The sequence below is a fragment of the Brassica rapa genome, chromosome A04, assembly GCF_000309985.2.
Source record: "Brassica rapa cultivar Chiifu-401-42 chromosome A04, CAAS_Brap_v3.01, whole genome shotgun sequence".
In the NCBI taxonomy this organism is placed as follows: domain Eukaryota; kingdom Viridiplantae; phylum Streptophyta; class Magnoliopsida; order Brassicales; family Brassicaceae; genus Brassica; species Brassica rapa.
In genome coordinates this window covers 6,737,956-6,747,657 of record NC_024798.2, presented here as the reverse complement: position 1 = coordinate 6,747,657, position 9,702 = coordinate 6,737,956, and the positions used below count along the sequence as shown (strand labels likewise).

At 48.8% G+C, this 9,702-nt stretch overlaps 1 non-coding gene across 1 annotated transcript; it reads left to right on the top strand.

Moving 5' to 3' along the window:
* The first annotated feature begins 8,981 nt into the window (after window positions 1-8,981).
* On the top strand, window positions 8,982-9,137 carry LOC117133807. The gene has a single exon (XR_004457851.1). It is a non-coding gene; the product is annotated as a 5.8S ribosomal RNA (ribosomal RNA).
* The last annotated feature ends 565 nt before the right edge of the window (window positions 9,138-9,702 follow it).

Below are 9,702 nucleotides of genomic sequence, written 5' to 3'. Positions count from 1 at the left end.
AACCAAGTCGCTACGTATACACGCCGTCCGGTCACTACGTAGCAACCAAAACCCGAGCCAGGCTCGGTCGCTACGTAGCGACGAGCGATCATCCCGCTCGGTCGCTACGTAGCGATCGAGCTCGAGCCAAAGCTCGGTCGCTACGTAGCGGACCGAGCAATCGTGCAGCTCGGTCGCTATGTAGCGACCGAGCTCAGCAAGCTCGGTCGCTACGTAGCGGACCGAGCGCTCGTCCCGCTCGCGTCGCTACGTAGCGACCGAGCTCAGCCAAGCTCGGTCGCTATGTAGCGACCGAGCGCTCGTCCCGCTCGGTCGCTACGTAGCGACCGGGCTCGAGCCAAAGTTCAGTCGCTGTGTAGCGATTGAACCTTTCCGAACATCGATACGACACCAGTCCATGCATTCTCGTCAAAACCTTCGAATGCTATCTCCCGAAAACCGTAGCAAGCTCAGTCCATGTTTCCCGCTATTCTAATTCATCGATCAAACTTCGCGGATTAGAAACCGCGGAAAACTCGTAGTAAACGCGTCGAGTCGGAAGGCGGCCCAAAGGGACCTAAAACACGATTCGAAGCCCATCCTACGATTTTCCTACCCAAAAGCCCGTAAACCACAGCATGGTTTACGCTTGGCCCACGAGAAAGGATAAATGTCAAGTTTCCGCGGATAAATACGGAAGTTTTGAAGATAATTATGAAGAACGGGAAAAATGGAAAATCTCCATTTTATGCTATGACGGCCTTAAGGGCAGAAGAGTAAAAGCGTAACCAACCTTGGAGCTAGTATATAAGGAGTCCTAGGCGAGGAGCAGGGAGAGAACTTTTTCAGAGCAAACCTTAGCACTTAGAGCAATTAGGCAATTTTTCGTTTTTGTTATTTCGAGCTGCGACTCAATTAGGTTTAGCCGTCTTAGGGTTGCTAGAACTAGGAATCTCGCCGACAGGTCTCGAGCCCAGGCTTATACCTTGTTGTAACGCTCATACGCAGATTCGGAATAAGATCTACTTTGCTCTCTTTTTGATTTCTTATTTTTATCGTTGTTATTCTCGTGTTCTGATTGCTTGACGTGTGGTAATTAACAGATATCCGGGTCCTCTGGGAAACTAGGGTTTTCTTAGTTTCCTTATTTAAACGGAAATAGACAGTGTGAATTTCGGTTTCCACAATGCGCGCAATCCCATCAACCTATCATCTTTTCCTCAAGTTCCCGACCCCTAACGGAGTCGAGGTAATTTGGGGAAATCCGAGAGTTTCACAGGTTTGTTTCGCCGCAGAACTAAAACGAAAGAGACCGATCTCGAAATCACTAAGAGAGAGAGCGGAGAAAAAGATCTCCAGCAAAGATACGCGAAGTCAGGATTCAGCGGAATTCTTCTGGCAGTCTCGCAGCATCGCAGCTCTAGATGAAAAACGCGAGCCAACATGTGAACCCGTGGTAACAATCTGTCTCGACGAAGCCTTCCCGAAACGCTGTGTCGAAATTGGAGCCAATCTCCACGAGCCTTTAAGGACAGAACTCATAACCTGTCTCAAAAAGAACTTTAATACTTTCGCATGGGCTGCGGAAGATATGCCGGGAATCGACATTAACATAACATGTCACGAGCTGAATACCGACCCAACATTCAAACACGTCAAACAGAAAAGACAGAAGCTAGGACCCGAACGCTGGAGCAACTTACCAACGACTCGTGAACCGAATGTTCTCCAAACAACTCGGAAAAACGATGGAAGTTTATATCTACGACATGCTCGTCAAATCCCTCAAAGCAAGAGATCACGTGTCACATCTTGAAGAATGCTTTGCACAACTAAATTCCCATAACATGAAGCTCAACCCGACGAAATGTAGATTCGCCGTGGCATCAGGAGAATTCCTCGGCTACTTGGTCACATACCGCGGCATCGAAGCAAATCCAAAACAGATCAACGCACTAATCGAGATGGCTTCACCAAAGAACAAGCGGGAGGTCCAAAGACTGACTGGCAGAATCGCAGCACTTAACCGATTTATTTCACGATCAACGGATAAGTGCCTCCCTTTCTACGACGTCCTGCGAGGAAATAAAAAATTCGAATGGTCGGAAGAGTGCGAAAACGCCTTCCAACAGCTGAAGCGTTATTTAGCTACTCCTCCAGTCCTCGCAAAACCTGTGGAAGGGAAGCCTTTATTCTTGTACATCACGGTGTCGGCAACAGCCGTAAGAGGAGTCTTGATCAGGGAAGAACGCGGGGAGCAGAAACCTATTTTCTACATAAGCAAAACCTTTCTGGATGCCGAATCTAGGTATCCGTTGATGGAAAAATTGGCATGTGCGGTCGTAACATCGGCCCAAAAACTATGACCATATTTCCAATCCCACACGATTGTCATCCTCACGACTTTTCCCTTACGGACAATTTTGCATAGCCCAAGTCAATCAGGTCGATTGGCTAAGTGGGCGGTCGAGTTGAGCGAGTATGACATCGAATACCGACCAAGGACGAGCGCAAAATCACAAGTGCTCGCAGACTTCTTGGTCGAACTTCTAACGGGAGCGATAACCAATGAGGAACCAAATTCCACCTGGCTCCTCCACGTCGACGGATCCTCATCCAAGCAAGGATCGGGTATCGGGATCCGTCTCACATCTCCAACGAGCGAGATCTTGGAACAATCGTTCAGGCTGGAATTCCATGCCTCAAACAACGAGGCCGAATACGAAGCATTAATCGCGGGTCTACGTTTGGCTCACGGCTTAAAAATACGTAATCTCCACGCTTACTGCGACTCCCAATTATTGGCCAGTCAATTCAGCGGAGAGTATGAAGCCAGAGACGAACGAATGGACGCGTACCTCAAACTGGTCCAAGGTCTAGCTCAAAACTTCGACTGTTTCGCCCTTACCCGGATCCCCCGTTCCGAGAATGTCCAGGCGGACGCCCTTGCGGCCTTAGCATCAAGTTCAGATCCAGGACTCAAAAGGGTAATTCCGGTCGAATTCATCGAACATCCGCGTATCGGACCGCCAGTCGTCGTCAATCTCATAGAGGGTCAAGACGACGAGGAGGAAGAAATTACGATACCACCACCATCGGAGCAATCTGATTACGGTTGTGATACCCCATGGCTTCAGACGATTCGAGACTAAATTGTCGACGGGCAACTGCCCGCCGAAAAATGGGCAGCTCGCAAGGTCCGAACACAGGCCGCACGCTACGTAACAGTGGACGGCGAAATCTACAAATGAAGATTCTCCGGACCACTCCTGACGTGCCTGGAAGGAGAAAAGGCGAGGAAAGTAATGGAGGAAATACATTCCGGCTCATGCGGCAACCATTCCGGCGGAAGATCACTAGCCGTGAAAATCAAACGCCACGGATACTATTGGCCAACAATGATCGGAGATTGCGAGAAATTCGCACGAAAATGCAAAAAATGCCAAAGGCATGCGCCAACTATCCGACAACCGGCCGAAGTTCTTTCCTCCATCACGTCGCCCTATCCCTTTATGCGCTGGGCCATGGATATTGTCGGACCTTTGCATAATTCAAAGCAAAAGCGTTTCCTTTAGTCCTTACCGATTTTTTCTCAAAATGGGTAGAGGCGGACTCGTACGCAAGTATAAAAGACGTCCAAGTCGAGAATTTCGTATGGAAAAACATCATCTATAGGCACGGAGTTCCTTACGAAATCGTAACCGATAACGGGTCACAGTTCATTTCCACCCGATTCGAGGTATTCTGCGAAAAGTGGAAAATACGACTCAACAAGTCAACTTCCAGATATCCGCAGTGCAACGGACAGGCTGAAACAATCAACAAAACCATTCTCGACGGACTGAAGAAACGCTTAGAGGCCAAAAAAGGAAGATGGGCCGACGAACTCGAGGGAGTCCTCTGGTCTCATTGTACCACCCCAAGGCGAGCAACGGGAGAAACTCCCTTCGCCCTGGTATACGGCACGGAATGCATGATTCCCGCAGAAGTATAATTTCCCGGTGTTCGAAGAAGGTTCTTACCCGAACGAGAGGAAATCAACGATGCTATGCTCTTGGACGATCTCGATCTCATTAACGAGCGCCGAGATCGAGCGCTCATCCGAATTCAAAACTACCAGCACGCTGCTGCGAGATACTATAATTCCAACGTACGGAATCGTAGGTTCAATCAGGGAGATCTGGTCCTTCGCAAAGTCTTCCAAATCACCGCTGAACGAAACGCGGGAAAACTCGGAGCAAATTGGGAAGGTCCCTATAAAATTTAAAAAGTCGTCCGACCAGGTTCTTACGAAATAGCCAACATGCAGGGCATAAAAATCCCTAGAACCTGGAATGCGATGCATCTCAAAAAATACTATCACTAAACAAACCAACTCGCAATCACTGAACTACGAGACGGCTTGAGTACGTAGGCAGTTTGTCGAAAGGCAAATTCAGCTGTCCCCCCTCATTAAAAAGGGGGGGAGTGAGTACGTATACTCGTATACTCCCAAAAAATCGAAAAAACTTCTTACCACGCTCTAGGTATTTTTGACTTATCAAAACATCCTCACCCGTAAAATCAGAAAGAGGTCTTCGGAAATTAGTCGGCCGCTTGGGAAAAGCAATCTTTAGCATCGCGAGACGTCGCAATTGGTGCCTCAAAGTTTATTCCTTCCGAGCAAACGAAACCTCCGTCACAAAAAAGACATATATATGCACACGCTAACACTTATTTTGCGCAAAATAATCAAAACAATGGCACGCGCCACCAAGTCCGATGCTGATCACATCGAACTCACAAACGTCTTAAACAGACATAGCCATCTCACGGAGATGACTCTCTTACATCCGACACAAGGATAATAGCGCTATAAAAGAAATCCGAAATTTTGGTCTAGCACTTCCGGTCTCCGGAGAGATGCTGGATTCGTATCAAACAAGTCGTATAAGCCGAGAACTTTTCGCGGACTTTACATCGATACGAATCAGGAAGAAATCGCGACAGGAAAAATGATAGCCGGTTAGTCACCGCACAATCTTTAAACCGAAAGTAAACCTAGGTCTTGCCCTAAACCCAGCGCACTGGTCTCTAACACCTCAAAGGCATGATATCGAAAGATAGGAGATTCTTAAACCATGCCTCTATGTTTATGTTCGACACCTTCAGCACCCCCGCGGAGTTCACATCTCGCGGAAGAACTCTCGAAACAGATATCGAATAAAACATTTCACAATCGAAGAAGGATATGAGACGACAACTCATCACCTTCTTCCCCGGTATTCACAAATTTATAAAAAAAAAACGTTATCCGATTATCGTACCATAAAAAGAAAGCCGCGGAACGGCAGGGATTCAAAGCCACACACGGCCAGTCCCGAAATACAAACAACGCCATTCAAGGCCGAAACATAAAAACATAAAAAAAAATCTCTCGCAAGAGATCTAACCCAAGTCACCCTCAGAACTTACACCCCCTCTTCACCTGCTGCCTCGTCCGAGCCTGGAGCCACGTCGCTTCCGTTCTCTCCGACCATCGGGTCTTTCCCCTCTGGGTCTTCTGAACACGTCGGAAGGAAGCAAGCGAATTTCAGGTCAGACAGGATGAGATCGAAATCTCCATCCTCGGCCGCCATATCTCCCTTGCAGCCGGACAGTCGGGCCTCTTTGGCCTCCAAGGTCGGGGGAGTCTCACTTTGGAACGACCGAACCACGGCCATCCCGCCCTCAATGGTCGCCAAAGCGAAATCCCTGCTCCGGATACACTCGAGGGAACCCAAGGAAGCAGAAATCTTCGCCAAGCGAGCTTGAAACTCCGCAGGAAGGGCATCCATAGCCTCTTGGATCCTGCGGCGTGCTAGTCCCGCGTCACTCTCGATCTGACGCTGGAGTCGACGCACCTCCGAGGATTTGGCCTTCCAGGCCTTCTTTTCCTTAAGCAAGGAACTCGCCGTCTTCCCAAGGTCCCTCTCAAGCTCTCCTATCGCAACCTCGAGCTTCGCCACTTTCGCACAATGAGAGTCCTCGACAGCCGTCAACATAGCCTCGGTTTTGGACCATCTGCCCTGAAGCTCCACCAACTCCCCGGACAGGCGACTAGTCTCAGAACCACATCGGACCATCCCATCGATCAACGATATGAACTGCAAACGGTAAAATTCTTAAGACTAAGAGAATGCACGAAAGACGATCGAGAATTCAAACAAGAAACAAACCTTTCCGCGAAGTCCTGATGCTAGGCTCGACCCACCTCGCTGCGAAGTCTCCCCGTCACCGCTCTTGGCGAGTTTCCTCTTCCGACTCTTAGGCTGAGTAGCCAGGGTAGCGCTAGGAGCATGCAATGCCAGACGATATCTTTTCTGGCTGGAGTCATAGAGTCAGCGGCCTTCTCTTTGTCCTCGACGAGGATCGGGGTCGTGGAAGATCCCGCAGGTAGGACTCGCGGGAGAGGAGCCGTGACGTCGGTCCCACACGGGGCAACGACCTGCGCGGAAGAAGACGGAAACTCGGAGCCAGTTTGAGCTAGTTCTTTCTCGGCTTGGCGACAAACTAGTTTCTCTCGGAAAGAAAGATGACCGGCAACACAAGCCGGCACTTCCGCCGGAGAAGTTGGAATCGGAGCCGGAGAAGTGGCCTCACCCATCTCGACGTCGGAATCTTTCTTATCACCTTGGGAGGAAGACATGTTGAAAGGAAAGTTATGAAACTAAAGAGGTTTTTGAAGGAATGAAGAAGGGAAGGTGTGAAGAAAATGAATGACAAGAGCTCACTACTTATAGAAGTATGGGTTCGGAATGTCGTCTCGACAACTTTTTTCCGCGGAATTTTAAATGTAAATTTCGTCCAATACACTTAACCTTGTCAAAGTCACCTATCCGCCCGCTAGAGTCACAACTCTAACAGGCTGGGGGGCTAACTGTTAGGGTCAAAAACGGTTACGACAAATTTAACATCCAAAACATCCGAGGAAGAAAATAAGAATTTCTCCGAAGAGTACTTTTCGAAATAGACTCTTTCTTACGAAAAAGCTTTACGGAAGAAAGAGTCGAGATGTCCGACGAAGGCTCGAAACAGGTCGCTACGTAGCGACCGAGCTCGAGCCAAAGCTCGGTCGCTACGTAGCGACCGAGCGATCGTCCCGCTCGGTCGCTACGTAGCGACCAAGCGATCGTCCCGCTCGGTCTCTACGTAGCGACCGAGCTCGAGCCAAAGCTCGGTCGCTACGTAGCGACCGGGCTCGAGCCAAAGTTCGGTCGCTGTGTAGCGATTGAACCTTTCCGAACACTTATACGACACCAGTCCTTGCATTCTCGTCAAACCTTCGAATGCTATCTCCCGAAGACCGTAGCAAGCTCAGTCCATGTTTCCCGCTATTCTAATTCATCGATCAAACTTCACGGATTAGAAACCGCGGAAAACTCGTAGTAAACGTGTCGAGTCGGAAGACGGCCCAAAGGCACCTAAAACACGACTCGAGGCCCATCCTACGATTTTTCCTAACCAAAAGCCCGTAAACCACAGCGTGGTTCACGCTTGGCCCACGAGGAAGGATAAATGTCAAGTTTCTGCGGATAAATACGGAAGTTTTGAAGATAATTGTGAAGGTCGGGAGAAATGGAATATCTCCATTTTTATGCTATGACGGCTTAAGGGCAGAAGAGTAAAAGCGTAAACCGACCTTGGAGCTAGTGTATAAGGAGTCCTAGGCGAGGAGCAGAAGAGAACTTTTTCAGAGCAAACTAAGCACTTAGAGCAATTTAGGCATTTTTCCGTTTTTGTTATTTCGAGCTGCGACTCAATTAGGTTTAGCCATCTTAGGGTTGCTAGAACTAGTAATCTCGCCGACAGCTCTCGAGCCCAGGCTTATACCTTGTTGTAACGCTCATACGCAGATTCGGAATAAAGATCTACTTTGCTCTCTTTTCGATTTCTTATTTTTATCGTTGTTATTCTCGTGTTCTGATTGCTTGACGTGTGGTAATTAACAGATATCCGCGTCCTCTGGGAAATTAGGGTTTTCCTAGATTCCTTATTTAAACGGAAATCGACAGTGTGAATTTCGGTTCCCACAGTCGCAAGGCTGAAACTTAAAGGAATTGACGGAAGGGCACCACCAGGAGTGGAGCCTGCGGCTTAATTTGACTCAACACGGGGAAACTTACCAGGTCCAGACATAGTAAGGATTGACAGACTGAGAGCTCTTTCTTGATTCTATGGGTGGTGGCGCATGGCCGTTCTTAGTTGGTGGAGCGATTTGTCTGGTTAATTCCGTTAACGAACGAGACCTCAGCCTGCTAACTAGCTACGTGGAGGCATCCCTTCACGGCCGGCTTCTTAGAGGGACTATGGCCGTTTAGGCCAAGGAAGTTTGAGGCAATAACAGGCCTGTGATGCCTTTAGATGTTCTGGGCCGCACGCGCGCTACACTGATGTATTCAACGAGTTCACACCTTGGCCGACAGGCCCGGGTAATCTTTGAAATTTCATCGTGATGGGGATAGATCATTGCAATTGTTGGTCTTCAACGAGAAATTCCTAGTAAGCGCGAGTCATCAGCTCGCGTTGACTACGTCCCTGCCCTTTGTACACACCGTCCGTCGCTCCTACCGATTGAATGATCCGGTGAAGTGTTCGGATCGCGGTGACGTGGGTGGTTCGCCGTCTGCGACGTCGCGAGAAGTCCACTAAACCTTATCATATAGAGGAAGGAGAAGTCGTAACAAGGTTTCCGTTGGTGAACCTGCGGAAGGATCATTGTCGTACCCTGGAAACAGAACGACCTGAGAACGATGAAACATCACTTTTCGGTAGGCCGGTTTTTTACTGTGCCTGCCGATTCCGTGGTTATGCGTTCATCCATGGCCAAGACTTCAGTTTTGGTTAGATCGTACGCATAGCTTCCGGATATCACCAAACCCCGGCACGAAAAGTGTCAAGGAAAATACAACTAAACAGCCTGCTTTCACCAACCCGGAGACAGTGTTTGTTCGGAAGCAGTGCTGCAATGTAAAGTATAAAACGACTCTCGGCAACGGATATCTCGGCTCTCGCATCGATGAAGAACGTAGAAAAATGTGATACTTGGTGTGAATTGCGGAATCCCGTGAACCATCGAGTCTTTGAACGCAAGTTGCGCCCCAAGCCTTCTGGCCGAGGGCACGTCTGCCTGGGTGTCACAAATCGTCGTCCCCCCATCCTCTTGAGGATATGGGACGGAAGCTGATCTCCCGTGTGTTCCCGCACGCGGTTGGCCAAAATCCGAACAAAGGACGTCAGGAGCGTTTTGACATGCGGTGGTGAATTTAATTCTTGTCATATAGTCAGACGTTCCGGTCCAAAAGCTCTTGATGACCCGAAGTCCTCAACGCGACCCCAGGTCAGGCGGGATCACCCGCTGAGTTTAAGCATATCAATAAGCGGAGGAAAAGAAACTAACAAGGATTCCCTTAGTAACGGCGAGCAAACCGGGAAGAGCCCAGCTTGAAAATCGGATGTGATGTGCCATGGGGTAGCGCACCGGGCAAAACAGACATGCATGGCTTGATCATTGGAAGCAGTAATGATATATGTTCATTGTTTGACTCATATCTTCTGAACCACGAGGATTCTACACATGAAATCACTTGGAGAATGTTCTCAACTCAATTAAGGAGCTCCTCGAAGAAGAATCAGATCAAACGGAGTTCATATGTGATAGTTATGCTATTTACAAATCAGGTGATCTTCAGTTCTCGCGAATTC